Source organism: Coffea arabica, chromosome 9e (genome assembly GCF_036785885.1).
Source record: "Coffea arabica cultivar ET-39 chromosome 9e, Coffea Arabica ET-39 HiFi, whole genome shotgun sequence".
In the NCBI taxonomy this organism is placed as follows: domain Eukaryota; kingdom Viridiplantae; phylum Streptophyta; class Magnoliopsida; order Gentianales; family Rubiaceae; genus Coffea; species Coffea arabica.
Genome location: NC_092327.1, coordinates 6,660,806 through 6,679,082, shown reverse-complemented (window position 1 = coordinate 6,679,082; position 18,277 = coordinate 6,660,806). Strand labels below are relative to the sequence as shown.

At 36.5% G+C, this 18,277-nt stretch overlaps 1 long non-coding RNA gene across 2 annotated transcripts; it reads right to left on the bottom strand.

Moving 5' to 3' along the window:
- Positions 1 to 9,833: 9,833 nt before the first annotated feature.
- LOC140014503 (uncharacterized) lies at positions 9,834 to 17,199 on the bottom strand. 2 transcript variants are annotated; one of them, XR_011821270.1, is made up of 3 exons: positions 16,549 to 17,199; positions 14,836 to 15,580; positions 9,834 to 12,021 (listed from the first exon to the last, which is right to left on the bottom strand). It is a non-coding gene; the product is annotated as an uncharacterized lncRNA (long non-coding RNA). The 2 variants fall into 2 exon arrangements; XR_011821271.1 differs by having other exon boundaries at positions 15,039 to 15,580.
- Between the last annotated feature and the right edge of the window lie 1,078 nt (positions 17,200 to 18,277).

Here is an 18,277-nt window from a genome sequence, read left to right as displayed (position 1 = left end):
TTTTTATTTCTTGATTTAGCTATTTTTATAATTAATTTCCCTAGTTATATTTAATAACCCTAGTAGTGCATGAATTTTTCTTAAGTTTCGATTTTTCGCGCGCGCGTCATAAGTTCACGCATTTCACGTAAGTACGCGTGTTTCGAGTCGGAGCGGCAAAGTGGAGATTTAAAAAACTTATACTAGACTACTAAGAGTGAATAATTATAGTGTTAAAGGAAGTACACTAGAGGTTTAGTGCACAAGTGAAACAGAGAGAAATCGGATACTAAACGCGCGCGCGAGCACTATTCTCAGTTGACTTTTGTTAGAATTTTGGCCACAAAACCCTCAAGCTTCCAAAGGAAGCTTCACAACACACCAACCTCTCTTTTCTCTCTTTTAGTGCCGGCCAAACCAGCCAAGGAAGAAGAAGAGAAAGCTCTTCATCATTCTTGCTCCATTCTTGCACAATTTCACTCTAAAATCTTCATTCAACTTCCATATCGCTTAGAGATTAGCTTAAGCTTGGTGGAAGACTTCATCTTGGTGGTTTTCTTGGAGCTTTTTTGATAAAAAATTTCTGGTTCTTCAAGGGTTCAAGAGGTATACACCTCAACTCATCCAATCTTTCATTTCTTGGCTTTAAAGAGTTTCATTCTTGGCTTTGAAGCTTGTAGCTTCCTTGTTGTTGTTGTTATTTGGATTGGATTGTTTGAAGTGGGCTCTATGAACTCCCACCTTGGTTATATGAGGGCTGCCATAATGTTTATGTGTGTGTTAGTGTGTTTGTGATGAGTTTTAGTGGAAGAAACTAGAAGAGGAAAAAAAAAGAGAGAAACCGTGAGAGGATAGAGCTGGCCGAAACTGTCCTGCTGTTATCTTGTTCATATTTCAAATTTTTAATGCTTAAATGACTGTGAAACTGATGTATATATGTCATATATTGTGTGTAGAAAGTTTCTACCCAAAATCATTTGAATTGGTTGAGCAAAACTTGAATTTTTGAAATGTGAAGAAACCTGGAAATGAGTTCAGACTGTCCGAACAGTGCCCCTTTGATCGAACATATCTCTTTGTACAAAATTTGAAATCAAGTACCATTTATAGCATTTGAAACTAGACATTTTTAGCCTTCCAACGGTATAAAATTGACCATCTAGTTCGAAATGAGTGAACCGTAGTGATTCGGCAAAGATTGCTATCCTGTTCTGAAGGTCTATCCGAGAGAAGGTAGAAGCTACATTTTGTGACTCTATTTTCTCTCACTTATGAACTGATTTTGAAAATAACTTCTTCTGATGAAATGTAGAGTTTTGAATCTAGTTTCCAATGCCACCAACTATTCTCAATTTAAAATTGTATTGAGTGAGATATGGTTCAATTTTCAAACTGCGGCGAAGCTGGAAATCTGGAAAACTCTTCCTTCTTGCTAGCCGATTGATCTAGTTTGACTTGAGATGTTTTGTTTCAAAAATCTTGATGTCCATTGCTTGTCAAATGCTTATTAAATGTTTCTCAGACCTTGGTTCCACAAATGAACTGAAATGGAGTTGATTTCATTGGGCAAAATGTTTGAAAAAGGAAAAGGAAGCAAGAAGACAGATTTGATTTGGAAATTTTTTGAACTTTAGTAGTTTTGTTAACTACCTTTTCGTACGATTTTTTATGTGAAAATTGATAGAGGAGTAGTTCTCATATGGAAGTTGAATTGTACAAAATTTGGTGTTGTTCTTCCAATCTGAAAAATTTACTGAACAGTCTCCAATTTTGGCCAACTTTGAGCTGCTATATCCTGATGCTCAAAACCCCGAATCTTGTTCCATTTGTTGTGCTTTAAGCCTTGTTTGAAACGCATATTGTGTTACGAATTTCAAAGGCTAGTTCACCTTCTGTGAATTTTACCGAATTTCCAAAATTTGCCAAAAAACATGACTGAAACTATATTGTATGCTTAGATCAGCCACTTTGAGCTGAAAAATGATTGTCTTCCATTTTGAATCTTGGAAAAATGTCTTCTAGAAACTTTGGATCTAGTTTCCAACGGTGTAAAGTTTTCCAATTTTGAACGTGCCAAACTCAGGATTTGATTTTTTCAAAGATTGTCATGCAAAGCTGAAATTTCCCGATCTCTTATGAAATGAGTTTTTGAGAACTCGTTCTCTTATCTCGATATTGATAGATTATTTTAAACTCGATTTCATAAATGATACAAGTTCTCTTGTGACTTTAACACCTTTATTTATGAAACTCGATTCCCAATGGAATAAACCTCTTTTGATGTGTTTTCTTAGTTGCTAGCTTTCTTGGTTAATGACACCTTATTTTATACTTGAGAAATGAACTTCAAATCCTAGTTCTTTTTGCCTCGATTTCCGTGAGTTAAACTCCAAAAGGAAGCATTTGGCTAGAGTAGTTCTGGGTGAATTGCACTAGTTTTACACTTGAATCTTGGAACCTTATCTTTGATATTTTATATGAAATGAGTGGAGTTTCGGATGATTTTTATCTCCATTAGTTTGGAAAATGTGAACGTCCTTTATATCCTAACTTTTGGGTCATGAGATTAGAAGTTTTGGGAGATGAAAACTATTTACCTTTTCTCGATTTTCGTGCCAAAAGTAAAATTGGCACTTTCTTTTGGAATTGAGGTTCACTTACCACGACTTGAATCAAAGACGGCTTTTGAGTTTTCTTTGACCATTATTTTAATGAGTTAGAGAAAAGTTCCTTTAACTTGATTCGAACTTGTGATCTTAAATCCCCATTTTTTTGAATCTCGATTTTCATTGAGTAAAACTCTTATAAGACATTGTCTTAAATTTTAAGCGCGTGTGCTTTCTTCTTTGGATGTTACGTGGTCGTGAGTATGTGTGAGTGATAATTGATCACTATTTCTTCAGGTACTCGAGAGGTTTTCCAAGGGGATCCCGGTGGGGATAACTAAAGAGTTTATTTGCTCACGTATTCACTTATTTTGAATTGGTGAGTACTCCTTATAGATGTACGTGACTTGAACAGTTTTGCTACATGTTTACTTCATAGTTATTGTGTGCTTAAATGTTAAGTGCACCCTATAATTGCTCCCATGTAACTGTCTATCGTTTTAAGGCGAGTGTGTACTTTATCTCACTCGACCTACTAAAATGATAAATTTCTACCGTTTAACCATAAATTTCTACCGTTAACCGTGAACTACTACCGTTTTCCGATTTATTTGATTACTTGCGCATGTTGTAAGTTCTAAACTGAACTGGATCCTGCCCTTGGTTACTAACCTGCTCGAACCAGGACTGGGTTCGGTCAGGTAGGTTGGAACCCTAGGCCACCGTATCGGTATACTCGAGTATTATCACTGGAGGGATAAGGTGATGGCCAGACAACCGAGAAAATCACTGGAGTTATAAGGTGAAGTGGACCGAAATCGTTCCAAGTGAACATCGTATCCTTTTAATGTGTGTTTATTTCTGTACAATGATAACTGTTTCATTCTAATGTGCCAATGTGCAACCTTGAATCGTATGTGCATTATACTCAATTTACTTGATTTATTAGAACTGCTGTGTGTCTTGGAATCTCACTGGGTTATTTAGATCATTCCACGCTTTTGTTCTCCTTAACAGGGTTCAAGACCGAGAGTGCCCGCAAATAGTACTAGGTTGTTTTCTTTTGAAGACTTTAAGTTGTATTGTAGCATATGACTGTAGTACATATTCTTTTGGGTTGTATTTAAGCTTGAAGGTTAACTAATATTTAGTATGAAATGTTTTGGAGTACTTTAATTATATATTAAAAATATTTGAAGTATTTCTAGCGTTTGAATTACGGATTGTAGTGAGTCTCGGCGAGAGCTGGGCAAGCGTTCCCCGGATATCCTTGGGTTCGCCCTTAGGAGATGTGGGGGCATCACAAAGCTCCTCTCCACCGGTCTAATTTTCACCCTTTGATTCTCCAAATCTCCTTTTTGTTAAGAAAGTCAAAAACCATAACCATATTGATATAGGCAACCCTAGGGGAAGACCCTCCTAGAACCTCCCAACCTTGTAATTATCAGAGTTGGATCTTTTCTCCCAACAGAAATTGAACTCAATTGTTCTCATGAACTCAAGACCTCTGAAACACAAAGGTAATCAGCAACCTTAAGCAAATAAGGATGGATGAAACGACACCACGATTAGGGAACAACCTAATCGATAAAGTCTGATTTGAATCTTAAGCCATGAACTCAAGAATTCAAGAGTAAGTTCGATTAAGAACTTGAAGGAAAATTTCTCACGATTTCTGGTTGTAATAATCTCTGTCTTTACTCATACAAGAGGTGTCTTTTTATAGGCTAAAACTAGGGCAAAATCCGGCCCACATAAACCTGGAAGAAATTCGGTCCGCATAAAGAGCTTAAAGAGCCAGCTCTTTAAGGCTTTCCGATAAGGCCCAATAAGTAATAAAATACTCAACGCCTAACAACTACTAAACTAGACAGTTTTAAAACAACTACCAACTAAGCTAACAAGTATGAGATCATTCCTTCGCTTCAAACGTACAAGTGAACAAAGTAACTTCATGGTCCATCGAATCTTCAAACCTAGCTTGCTCCTTGCTTGTATGGTGAATGATCAATGCTCGTAAAGCTTTCTTCACCTTCTTGGTTCTTGATCTTGTCATCGGACCACCAATGTTGATCAAAGGGTCCTTGACCCTAGGTTGAAGTTGTTGCGTGCCCGTATCCGCATCATTCCCTCCCTCCTCGAAAGGATTCGTCCTCGAATCTTCAAAGTCTGTATCAAAGTCAAAAGGGGATAAGTTAGACAGATTAAAAGATGCGCTTATGCCATACTCACTTGGAAGTCCCAATTTTTATGCATTGTCGTTGATCCTCTCTAGGACTTGAAAAGGTCTATCGCCTCTTGGATGTAACTTGGTCCGTCGAGATGCTGGAAACCTTTCCTTCCTCATGTGCACCCAAACCCAATCACCAGGTTCGAATACAACATGCTTTCTTCCCTTATTCGCATGTTGTGCATATTGTGCATTTTTCTTTTCAATTTGAGCTCGAATTCTCTCATGCAAGGTCCGAACAGCCTCTGTCTTTTTGACACCATCTGCGCTTAAACACTCATCAACAGGAATAGGTGATAAATCTAGAGGGGTTAGCGGCTGAAACCCATAAACAATTTCAAAAGGAGAATGATTAGTAGTAGAATGAGTGGTTCGGTTATATGCAAACTCAGCGATAGGCAAACATTCTTCCCACTTCTTCAAGTTCTTTTGAACAATGGCTCGAAGTAAAGCACCAAGGGTTCGATTGGTTACATCAGTTTGACCATCCGTTTGAGGATGACTAGAAGTAGAAAATAGCAACTTCGTTCCCAACTTTCCCCAAAGTGATTTCCAGAAGTAGCTTAAGAATTTCACATCCCTATCACTTACAATAGTACGCGGTACTCCATGCAATCTAACCACATCCTTGAAGAATAAATCAGCAACATGGCGCGCATCATTTGTTTTCCTACAAGGGATAAAATGAGCCATTTTAGAAAATCTATCCACTACAACAAAGATACTATCCATACCTCTAGAAGATCTTGGTAAGCCAAGTACAAAATCCATGGATAAGTCTGTCCAAGGAGCATGAGGTACGGGTAGAGGAGTGTATAGTCCATGAGGGTTACTCCTTGACTTGGTCTGCTTACACTTTAAACACTTATCACAAATGTTAGCAACATCACGCCTCATTTTAGGCCAATAGAAGTGTTCATGCAAGATGTCAAGAGTTTTATCAATGCCGAAATGTCCCATCAATCCTCCACCATGGGCTTCTCTAACAAGTAATTCCCTAAGCGAACAATTGGGAATACATAGGCGATTTTCTTTGAACAAGAAGCCTTCATGCCTATAGTACTTTTGAAATGCAGCATGTTCACAAGCTTGAAACACATTAGAAAAATCGTCATCATGTGCATACATGTTTTTAATGTGCTCAAAACCAAGTAGCTTAGTGCTCATGTTAGTGATCAAAGTATACCTCCTAGACAATGCATCCGCAACGACATTATCTTTCCCCTTCTTATACTTAATAATGTACGGAAAGGAATCAATAAATGCAATCCACTTCGCATGTCTTTTATGCAACTTTCCCTGACCCTTAAAGAATTTAATTGATTCATGATCAGTATGTATCACAAATTCCTTAGGCATAAGATAATGCTGCCACACTTCAAGAGCACGCACAACAGCATACAATTCTTTATCATAAGTAGGGTAATTAAGAGCTCCCCCACTCAACTTTTCACTGAAATATGCCAAGGGTCTATTATTTTGATGTAAGACAGCCCCTATGCCGATCCCACTAGCATCACATTCAACTTCAAACGTCAGATCAAAATTAGGTAAAGCAAGAATAGGTGCTGAAGTTAACAAATTCTTAAGCCTAGTAAACGACGTTTCTTGCTCCTTTCCCCATTGAAACCCCACATTCTTTTTAATTATCTCATTCAAAGGTGCTGCAATAGTACTAAAATCTTTAACAAATCTCCTATAGAAACTTGCAAGACCATGAAAAGACCTTACCAGAGATACATTGGTTGGAGTCGGCCACTCCATGATGGCCTTTACCTTGGCGGGATCAGCACTTATGCCATTTGCACCAACAATATATCCAAGAAAGTTAACTTCAGGAGTGCAAAAGATACATTTTTCCATGTTAGCAAATAGCCTATTTTCACGCAAGGCACTTAAAACAAGTCGCAAATGCTCAACATGCTCATCTAAAGACTTGCTAAAGATCAATATATCATCAAAATAAACAACAACAAACTTTCCAAGAAAATGCCTTAAAACATGGTTCATTAACCTCATGAAAGTACTTGGAGCGTTTGTTAACCCGAAAGGCATCACAAGCCACTCATAAAGTCCATACTTTGTTTTGAAAGCAGTTTTCCATTCGTCACCTTCCTTTATTCTTATTTGATGATAACCAGATCTTAAGTCAATTTTAGTGAAAATGATTGCCCCATGCAATTCTTCTAACATATCATCTAACCTAGGAATAAGATGACGATACTTAACAGTAATTTTATTAATTGCACGACAATCTGTACACATTCTCCAAGTCCCTTCTTTCTTAGGCACTAAAATGACTGGAACCGCACAAGGACTAAGAGATTCACGTACCTGGTCCTTTTCAAGGAGGGAATCGACTTGCCTTTGGATTTCCTTTGTTTCCTCCGGATTTGCTCTATAGGCTGGTCGATTTGGTAGAATTGCTCCGGACCAAAGTCAATTTGATGTTCAATACCTCGAATTGGAGGTAATCCTTTCGGTAGTTCCTCTGGAAACACATCCTTGAATTCCTGCAAAAGAGAGTAGATTGCACGAGGAAGAGAATCGGTTATGCCTAGTGTGTAAAAAGAAGAATAATCAGCTTCCCTGTACAGAAGTACTATGAGAAGACTTTGTGCATTCAAAGCCCTACCTACCTCACGCACACTTGCATAGAAGCTCTTTTTGTTTACTTTCAAGCTCTCGGCCTCACTAAGTTTTTTTCCAATCGAATTTTCTTTTTCACTCAACTCGGCCTCTACTTTCTTTTTTCCCTCATCCTCAGGCACATTCGGCTTTTTCTTTGCCTCTCTCAGTTGCCTTTTCTCTCGCTCTTTTCTTAGATGCACTTGTTCCTCATACACTTGTGTAGGTGTCAAGGGTGAAAGAGTGATCTTGAGGTTGTCCATAATGAACTTATATTTATTAGTGAGTCCAATATGATCAGCCTGCCGATCATACTCCCACGGACGCCCTAACAAGACATGACTAGCTTGCATAGGAATTACATCACATAAAACTTGGTCCTTGTATCGACCAATAGAAAAAGTGATTAAAGCTTGTTTGGTCACCTTGACTTCCCCCCATCATTTAATCAAGATAGTCTATAGGGTTTAGGGTGGTAAGTCCATGGAAGGTGCTTTTGCTCGACAAAGTCAGCAGCTACGCAATTAGTACAAAAGCCACTATCAATGATCATGAGACATACCTCATCTCCAATTTTGCATCTCGTATGAAAAATGTTGGTCCGTTGGAGATCATCTTCTTGAGCTTGTGCATTTAGCACTCTCATAGTCACCATAGTTCGAGCCACGGGGTCCTCTTCTATTTCAACCAGGTCAGCATCGTTCCCCTCTTCTTCAAGTGGTGGCATGTCCGCATATTCCTTCTCTCCTTCGTTTTGCCACATTCCCTCTTCATTCATGTACATGATGCTTCGGTTAGGGCATTGAGCCATGAGGTGGCCAATTCCCTTGCATTTGAAACATGCCTTTGGCTGGTTGGTAGACGTATTTGCCCTTGGAAGAGTCGGCCGCGGGGTTGGTTTAGAAGGAGTTGCACTCGGATGGAACGGTTGCTCCATTCGCCTGTTTTCCCTTTCTTTATTGCCTTGCCTCGGCCAAGCATTGGATGTTGGCAATTGATCTCTTCTCCAAGGTGTGGAAGAGGATGTAGTGGTTCGGCCACTAGGTGTCTTTATGGGTAAGGCTTGCCTTTCCACCTTCTCTACATAAGACACCATTTGTTGTAGCTCAAAGTGGTCTTGAAGCTCAACCTTCTTCCGAATTTCAGGATTTAATCCATTAAGGAATCTTGCCATGGTTGCTTCAGAATCCTCTTGTATATTGGCCCTTATCATTGCTACCTCCATTTGTTTGTGGTACTCATCAACCGAACTGGACCCTTGGGTGAGTCGTTGGAGCCGATTGTACAAGTCCGTGGTGTAATGGAAGGGTACAAATCGTTTCCTCATCACTTGCTTCATTTCAGCCCAAGTGTCAATTGGTTGTTCCCTATTTCTCCTTCTTGTGGCACATACTTGCTCCCACCAAATGGATGCATAATCTTCAAATTCAATAGCCGCAAGTTTCACCTTTTTCTCTTCAGAGTAATTGTGGACTTCAAACACTTGCTCAACTCTCCTAACCCAATCTAAATAAGCTTCAGGATCATTTTTCCCATGAAAGGTAGGCATCTTAGTCTTGATGGAACCAAGATTGTCATCGGTTCTCCTAGGTCGGCCTCGACCTTCCCTCGCCCCCTCTTGGCTTCTCCTTGATCGAAATGAGGTGTGAGAATGATACCCCTCATCATCCGCATCATGATCAGCACTCTGAACACTCGAAACCCTATGGTGTGTATCTCCGGTACCTCGCATCTCAATGGCAGCCAACCTGTCGGATATTTGTACCATCGCAAATTCATGTCTCTCAACTTGTTTTTGAAGAGTTTGGAGCACCAGTTTGAGTGACACGTCGGTCTCAGACGGCTCAAGCATGTTCCTCTCTTGAGACATATTGTCCAACCTGCAAAACAAGTGTATCCTAGTCTACCTTGCAAAGCACTCGTGTATCACTCAAGAAAACACACTCACTCTCAATTTTCCTTCTCAAAGTTCTTAAGACAACTCAACTCTAAAAAATTCCAGAATTAATTACCCTATAAGCAAGTAATAAGACACAAAGCAGAATTTTGTAAATCCTAGAAAAAACTCTACCCGAAGCTGGAAATTTTTTTTTTTCAACTGTTGCTTTGCTGAGTTTCTGGTCAGTATTTTGGAGTATAAATGGTGCTTTTGGGGTGCTCAAATAATGTACGAACCAGTCCTGAAATTTCAGTCAAATCGGATCACAAAACTAGCTCAACCGATTTTAGAAACTCAAGAACTCCCAAGGCGATTTGGGCTAAGGTGTTTGGTTTGGTTTTGAAAACGGAATTGGGTGTGTTTGGGGCTGGTGAGGTCGTTTGGGGTCTTTGGAATTCAATCAAGATTGGAACTCAAGAGTTGGAAACCAATCAAGATTAGAAAACTCAAGTTTTGGGAATTCAACCAAGATTTGGAGACTAATCAAGATTTGGGAACCCACCAAGAATTGGAAACTCACGATTTTTTTTTTTTTTTTGGAAACTTGATTTCCTTTGTATGAGAGCCAATTCCTTCTCTTCTTCCCTTTTTTTTTTACTTTCATTTTTTTTTTCTCTTTTTTTTTTTCGGCTCTTCAAGGAACACAAATTCAGATCACACCAACAAGTTCAAGAAAACGGATGAAAGGTTATGCAAATTTCAAGAAGGCCCTAGTTCTTGATTTATTGTTCAAGAACTTTCAAAACAAGACTTGGTGGTTCAAGAACTTCAAGAATTTTGTTCAAGGAGCTCAAGAACTTCCCCAAACTATGTTGTGGTGTCTAGGGTTTGCAAGAACAACAACCAATACTCAAGAAATAGGCAAAAACAGAATTTCAGCAATACTCAAAAGAAAATTCTAGCAATACTCTAGCAACTTGGACACTAAAACAATATAAGGTACGTGACTTTTTTTTTTTTTTTTTGTCTTTAAACCCTAACAAGCCAAACACAAGTATAACAAACCCAAGAACTTGGACAGAAAACACAAAAAGACAACACCCAAACAGTTTTTTTTTACTCGGATGAACAGTAACGTGAACAGTACGCTACAGTACGATGAACAGTATTTCGGTACAGTAACGATGAACAGTAATCGCTACAGTTTTTTTTTTTTTTGACAAAAGACACAACTAACAAGATATGAACAACTTCAATTAAAAGAGAATTAACCTGATGCTCTAATTACCAACTGATATAGGCAACCCTAGGGGAAGACCCTCCTAGAACCTCCCAACCTTGTAATTATCAGAGTTGGATCTTTTCTCCCAACAGAAATTGAACTCGATTGTTCTCATGAACTCAAGACCTCTGACACACAAAGGTAATCAGCAACCTTAAGCAAATAAGGATGGATGAAACGACACCACGATTAGGGAACAATCTAATCGATAAAGTCTGATTTGAATCCTAAGCCATGAACTCAAGAATTCAAGAGTAAGTTCGATTAAGAACTTGAAGGAAAATTCCTCACGATTTCTGGTTGTAATAATCTCTGTCTTTACTCATACAAGAGGTGCCTTTTTATAGGCTAAAACTAGGGCAAAATCCGGCCCACATAAACCTGGAAGAAATTCGGTCTGCATAAAGAGCTTAAAGAGCCAGCTCTTTAAGGCTTTCCGATAAGGCCCAATAAGTAATAAAATACTCAACGCCTAACAACTACTAAACTAGACAGTTTTAAAACAACTACCAACTAAGCTAACAAGTATGAGATCATTCCTTCGCTTCAAACGTACAAGTGAACAAAGTAACTTCATGGTCCATCGAATCTTCAAACCTAGCTTGCTCCTTGCTTGTATGGTGAATGATCAATGCTCGTAAAGCTTCGTTCACCTTCTTGGTTCTTGATCTTGTCATCGGACCACCAATGTTGATCAAAGGGTCCTTGACCCAAGGTTGAAGTTGTTGCGCGCCCGTATCCGCATCACATATTTTCCTCCTTTATGCATCAGAAGCATGTGCAGCCGAATTCTCTTACCAAATATAGCTAGAAAGTAGTGTGAACATAAGAGAAATGGCTAAGCAAAAAGCAGAATTTCGGCTACAATACGCGAATTGACAAAACGCGGCTTCAAGACACGTTTTGATGATTCACGTTTTCAACTCTGTGCTTTTGGCCTCGCTTCAGCTACGATTTTTCTCTATGATTGAGAACGAACTAGCTTTTGTGAAAAACATGAAAGTTGTAGTCCACTGAATTATCTTTCGATTCTTTAAGAATCATCCAATTCGAAGCTCTGTGGACTGAGATATGATCAAAATACCAACAACTGGTCAGTCTCCTGTTTCAGTCTCGTCCATAGAATGCAGCTTCTGTATTTCGACTTTTTGTCCATGAAAATAGCGGAATTGGATTTCGTTGTCTTCATACCAAATGTAGGGCTGTCTCTTAACTTTAAAATGGCATAAAGATCACCTCAATCTGATATGTGTAGCTCCAGATATAGCTGAAATACCGAAAAGTGTTAAAACTGTCTTGAACTGCATTTCTTCAATTAAATGTTTTTCACTTCATTTCTTCTTTACACACTTCAATTCATCACCAATCATCAGATTTTCTTCTCAATTCATACCCTTTGATGATTGAATCATTAATCCTGCAAGAAAATGAAATTTTTACCCTTAAAATCAATAGAAATGCAATGTTAGCCACTTTAATAAAAAATGTATATTTTTATCAAAACCCTAATTATTTTAGTTATAAACTCGATTAAACTACTGAAATTAACTGATAAAATACATTTAAAAACATGTAAAATATACTCTTATCAGCCAAAGCTGAAATTGGCATTCCAAGGGTGCAAATTAACATAGCAAAGCTGGAAATTAACCCTAAAGTTGGAAATTCAAATATAGGAGCTAGATAAGCTCATACCAAAGCTAAAATTTCATATCCAACCTCATATCAAAGCTAAACCATTCATATCAAAGCTGTCCAATGCATTTCAAAGCTGAAAATTACAATCTAGTAAGCAAAATCATGAAATCTTCCATAAAATCCATCGTAATCAAGCCATATGTTGCTTAAATGGCAAAATAAGAAGGAAAAAGAGAGGTTCTTAGTATAATATCTCAAAACCCCCAAAATAAATTGCAAGCCAAGAATTTTCTTCCTCCAAAAGCTCCACCAAGCTCACCACCAAGCTTACCTCCAAGCTTTCCTCAAGATTGATTGGGGTGGATTCAAGTTTCACGTTGATTTTCTCAAGAATCAAGCAAGAAATCAAGATGAACTTTTGGAGTTTTTATCTCTTTTTTTCTCTCCCTAGAGTTCGGCCAAGGTGAAGAAAAGTGGGTGGAAATTTTGGCTAAATTGCAAGATAACTAATAGAAGAAGTCTTGGTCAAAGTTTGGTTTGATGGTTGACAAGTGTCAAAATCAAATTCCATTCCTATCTCTTTGTCTCTCTTGTATTTCTTATAGCTAATTTATCTTGTATTCCTCTAATACACTCTTAACACTTCTAATCACATAATTTCTCTAGTTCCACACTCGTTCTCGTCAACCAAATATAACGCACACATCTCACTTGTCGGTCAAACTACCTTAATAATCTATAAAACTTAACATGCATTAAAATATAAAAAGGGAAATGATAAAAATCTTGATTCAACCAATAAAATCACTATGAAATTAAGGCAAGCAAAGTAAAATTAAAAGGAAATATAAATTAATTTGAAAAACACAAACTTTAACTTAAGCTTGGACCCTACTACTATGTTTTTAAGATCAGTGACAATGTCAACACATTTTATTGACAATGAAGTGCTTTATGGAATTTTTTCTTTGGGAAACTCTTCTGGTAGAAGCTTGACATGAAGTAGTCCCAGAATTCCCTCTACATCCCTCCCCATGACCGTATATATTCCTCCATCCAAATGAACTGGCAAGTCCATAGGTCAAAATTCTCAGAAACCCATAACAATGCTAGACAGCATTTTCACACAGTTAACACCTAGAAACTTACCGAAACGAATCTCTCGGATGGCTTCCTTTTTCTATACACTTAATTCCTTAACAAAAGTACCTAATCTAGAAGGAGAGCAATGACTCAGTACTTCTTGCAACGCCCAGTCATATTTATCACAACTAAAAGTAATATATCTTTCATGTCTAAACCATATATATTGTAAATCTACTGTTCACAATACAGTATACATTACACTTGCTCTATCTTTCAATATCCCTCTTGGCCTTCTTAATAGCCCAAGGGTTATTTCTTTTTCAATTCAGTTTTGTAATTACCAATAAAAGTCATTTTCTCTTATTGGGTCATATTAGTTCAAGTTGTGCTTACCATTGTCTGCAACTGCAAACCCAAAACAACAGTATGCATACAATCACTCGCCAACACATCAGTACTTAATCACAATCAAGAATTTCCATATTATGAAATAGATGTTTTATAAAAAAAATTCTAAATAAGTAAACAAGTCAGAGAAGGATTCGAGCCCTTTCAGGTTTCATTTACACCATTTTAGAGTAATATCGTTTTTCCAACTTTAATTGCACCAAATAAGTTATACCATAACTAAACCTTAGTTACATCCTTTTACAACTGAATTGCACCAATATGCAAACTTATCTGTAATGGAATTTGTGAGACCCTATTTTTTTTTAATAGTTGGCTTTTTATTCTAAAATCTAAACAATGAAATAAACAAGTCACTAATATAATTACAAACTATCTTAACAAGAACTAAATTCATTTTAAGATGTATACTTACGTATATAAATTATAACTACATGTAAGTCCAAATTAATGAAATCAATAAAATATAATATACAAAGTAGGATAAATATGATTAGGAAACTTGGCGATTGACATTGTAATAACTACCCAAGTATTTTCTACTTCTACTTCTGCCGATTTTGAACTTTTACTAACACAGGAGACACAATTTACCTTACAACAAGTTAAATAACTCAAGTTGGACAAATATCTTTACGACATCAACTTTAATGGCAGCAAACATATGCTATCACATGCTCACCGGGGATCAGGGGCATCACAATTTTCATTTAAGAACATTTAAGTGCAAAATTATCATTCTTTAATTTTATTACACCATAATATAGCTCGTTTATACTTTACTTCTAATTATTTACACTGTAAGTCTACTTGTTTACTCCTAAGGGCAAACTAGCTTGAAATGGAGCTTGTGAGGCTTCTGATACTAGTTTTGTCACAAACCCATACTAGGGGCACAAAACTTTATAGGTTTCGTAGGGCCAAAAAAGCTATATATTGGAACACTTATATTGAAAAGTTAACATTTTCATCCTAATAGGATGGCCACCTGCCAACCTTGGCCTCCTCCAATTCTATTTGCATTTGTGCATGCTCATCATCAATGTTAGCAGAGTTCTACAAATTGCTAACCTTCCTCACATCCTATAATTTAGTTTACCTTTTCTTATGATGACCGGTTTCCTTTCTTGCCAACTTCTCTGCCATAAATTGCTTGCTAAAATACCTAAATGTAGACGTAAATTCATAATCAGTAAACAACTATTCAATTCTAACACTATTACTCAGTTTTTATCTTATTAGAATACATGAAAAGGTCCTCATTCGAATGCAACATATGGTCTAGGGGGGAAATTACTTGACCTTTCTTTTGCATTTAGTCTTGTATAGGCTGTTTGCTATGGATTTTGTCATCAACCACTGCCACTTGAAAATTTCTAGTCTTTTTTCCAAGAGCAATTACTCGACTTGCCTTCTCGAAAAGCATAGGCTCAAAAGGTGTAAACCTTTTGCCACAACTTTCTTCACTTGCCTTTTCGGGAGGTAGAGGCTTTTGCTGCGACTTTCTTCACTTGCTTGCCCAGAAGATGTCGGCTTTTTGCTGTGAGCTTCTTTACTTGTCTTCTCAGAAGATGTAGCATTTTTGCCATGACCTTGGTCAGTTGCCTCTTAAAAGGGATAGGTTTTCTCCATGACCTTGTTCACTTGCCTCCTTGGAATGTACCGGTTTTTGCCATGCTCTTTTTCACTTGCCTCCTCGGGAAGTTTATGTTTTATACCATGACTTTGTTTGTCTTCTTTCTCAATATGTCTTGCCTTTTTCCTACCACCACCTTGTTCCACTAGTTTCGTAGCACCTCTCTTGCATGTTTGAACCATTTCTTGTTTAATACCTACTTGTCAACCTATGGTTTGACAAAATATGCAATAAAAGATTGTAAACTAAGTGCATCTATAATGGTAAAACATGCCAATATATAATAAGTAATAGTACATCATATTCGTTCAAGTATATCGTAAATCCAGCAAATTATGATATTACAAATAAATCACTGAATCCTACCAATAATTTGACATTTTTCTACTTTTGGTATCATACCTTTGCTATTAATATAACAATAATTACATTTAACAACCAAGCCTACGTAAAATATGGATTAGTAAGTAATCAAACTTAATCTTTACTCTCAATTAGCCATTACAGATGGTTTCTATTATGTTATGGCGTTACTATACACCAATTAGCTATAAATCAGTGGCATAAGAAATGCTTTCAAACTAGCATGCAATAACCAAAACCACTAAATGTCAACACATTTTTAAACTCACATGATGCAATTTGAATAAATCTCCTTTTTTTTTGTTCTCAGATATAACACAATGACACCAATCTATTTTTAGATGATCCCAAATTAGATTAACACATTATGCTTTTGCATACCATCCAAAATACACAAGTCTTAACTGCTATTTCTACCCACTAGGACATATACAACTTCCATAGTGCTATATCAAAACTTTGAAAAATTGCACATACATTTTTTCCAGTTCTTCATCATAGAATACCCATTCAAAACTCAAGACTTTTAAAGCTAATTGAAAATTAGGGCAGCCTTACTACAAAAAACCTATTCATTACGACAAAATTAAGGTCTCTAATTAAGTTTACTATACTGCCATCTATCCAATATTTTAAACATCCTACACAATTATGAAAATCCACAGCCATTTTGTACCCATTCTCATTATGATACCAAAATTGTCATTAAATTTCAACTTTCACGAAGTCCAAATGCAAAGGTATAATTGGTTTCTCAAGGAAAGACAAAATTTACTGATTGTTACAACTGGCAGCCAATTTTCAAAGGGTTACCAATCTTTTCTTGCAAACTTTCAATCTGACAGTTTCATCCACTCCAAGACCTTGAATAGTCCATCTCTTGTGAAAAAGAAGATATTTTCTCCAATGATTTCACACTCAGATCGGACTGGCCGGTCCAACCGATTGAATCGGAAACTAGCCAAGAATCCAGTTCGAGTTAGCTCATAAAACCATCCAACAAGAACCCGATCAAACTTGGTCAAAAATCGGGTTCAATTGGAAACTGGCTAAACTAGTAAAAACCTGATTTTTCTTTTTTTCTCCTCCTCCTTCTTGTTCTTGAGCTCGCTTTTGCCTTTGCCAATACACAGTTTTCCACCCATTTGCAAAATCAACCTTCCTTCCATCAACCAATCTTCAACCCATCAAAAAATCACTTTTAAACATATTTCTCAAACAAGATCTAATCATAGATCTCATATTAAAAAAAATGATAAAAAGACAAAAAGATGGGGAGATGGAGAATAGAGAAGTGTGAAAAAAAATTAAGGATTAAAGTTTAAGATTTGTGACTTTGAGAAGAAAAAACAACAAAGACAAAACTAAAAAAGGAAAAAAAATGAAAAAGAAAATGGAAAAGAAGAAAAACTCATGCTATTGTAGAGAAGTTGGAATAGGAAGAAGAAAGTTGGGAAATGAAAGAGGCGGCACCAGTAGGATAGAAAATGAGGGAGAAAAACTAGGAATAGTAGGTTTAGGGTTAAAAGTTTTATCAATTTTAGGGTTTGACCCCTAGAGTATTAGAAAACTATTATTACGCCTAGAAATATTTTAGAATTTACAGCTACAGCCCTAAATTCTTGTATTACTTTTCAAATGAGACCTCTAATTAGATTCTAAACTTGTTGAATATGCAACAAATTGTAAATTGCATAAATTGCTACTTAATTATACTACCTTATTTGTATTTTCTTGTAAAGTATCTTAGAAACATCAAACATATATTGAGTCAACCTTTCTTAGAATTAATATATTTATAGAAATTTTACATAATATATTATTTTAAAATTAAATATATTTATGACATCATGATGATATCATCTGGTTCTTAGATGACCCTTGACCTCGATCGAATCGATGGCTGATCCAAGTTTCAAAACATTAATTTTCTCTTTTGGAGAATTTTTCTACTTGCACGATTCACTACGCACAACAAAAGGTACCCTTTCAATATCGTAGTCTTTCCATTTTATTTTTAATATGCTTTCAAATTCGTAATGGAACTCGGTAATGGTGTTTTGTCAATCTACCAAATTTTCTTTTTTTTTTAGCAACAAAATGATGCCATCCAACATAAGAGCAAATTTTGCAAAATGGACTATTTGAAATTGCAAGGCCCCATGTCCATCAAAATGCCACATTTTGTACATCTAATGGATCATTTTACATTATTTTAAATGTAAGAAACTCAAAAAAAAAAAAGTAATTGTAAGGGATCATTTTGGTAATTTTTTCTCATATCTCAATGATCCTCATGTAGAGCATGTTACCATATTCATTGGTTTTTTTCTATTTCTCATGAGGAGTGTTACATTGGTTACATATTGCTGAGATAAGGAACTAAATTTACTAAATATGAGAAATATGCGACTATATTAATAGACAAATGTGATAATTTTCCCTAATCACTTGAAGAGTAATCATATTTTTTTTCTTACCCATTTTATTTACTAAAAAAGGAACACTACCAAAAGAAAGTTAACTAAAATTACCAAACCTA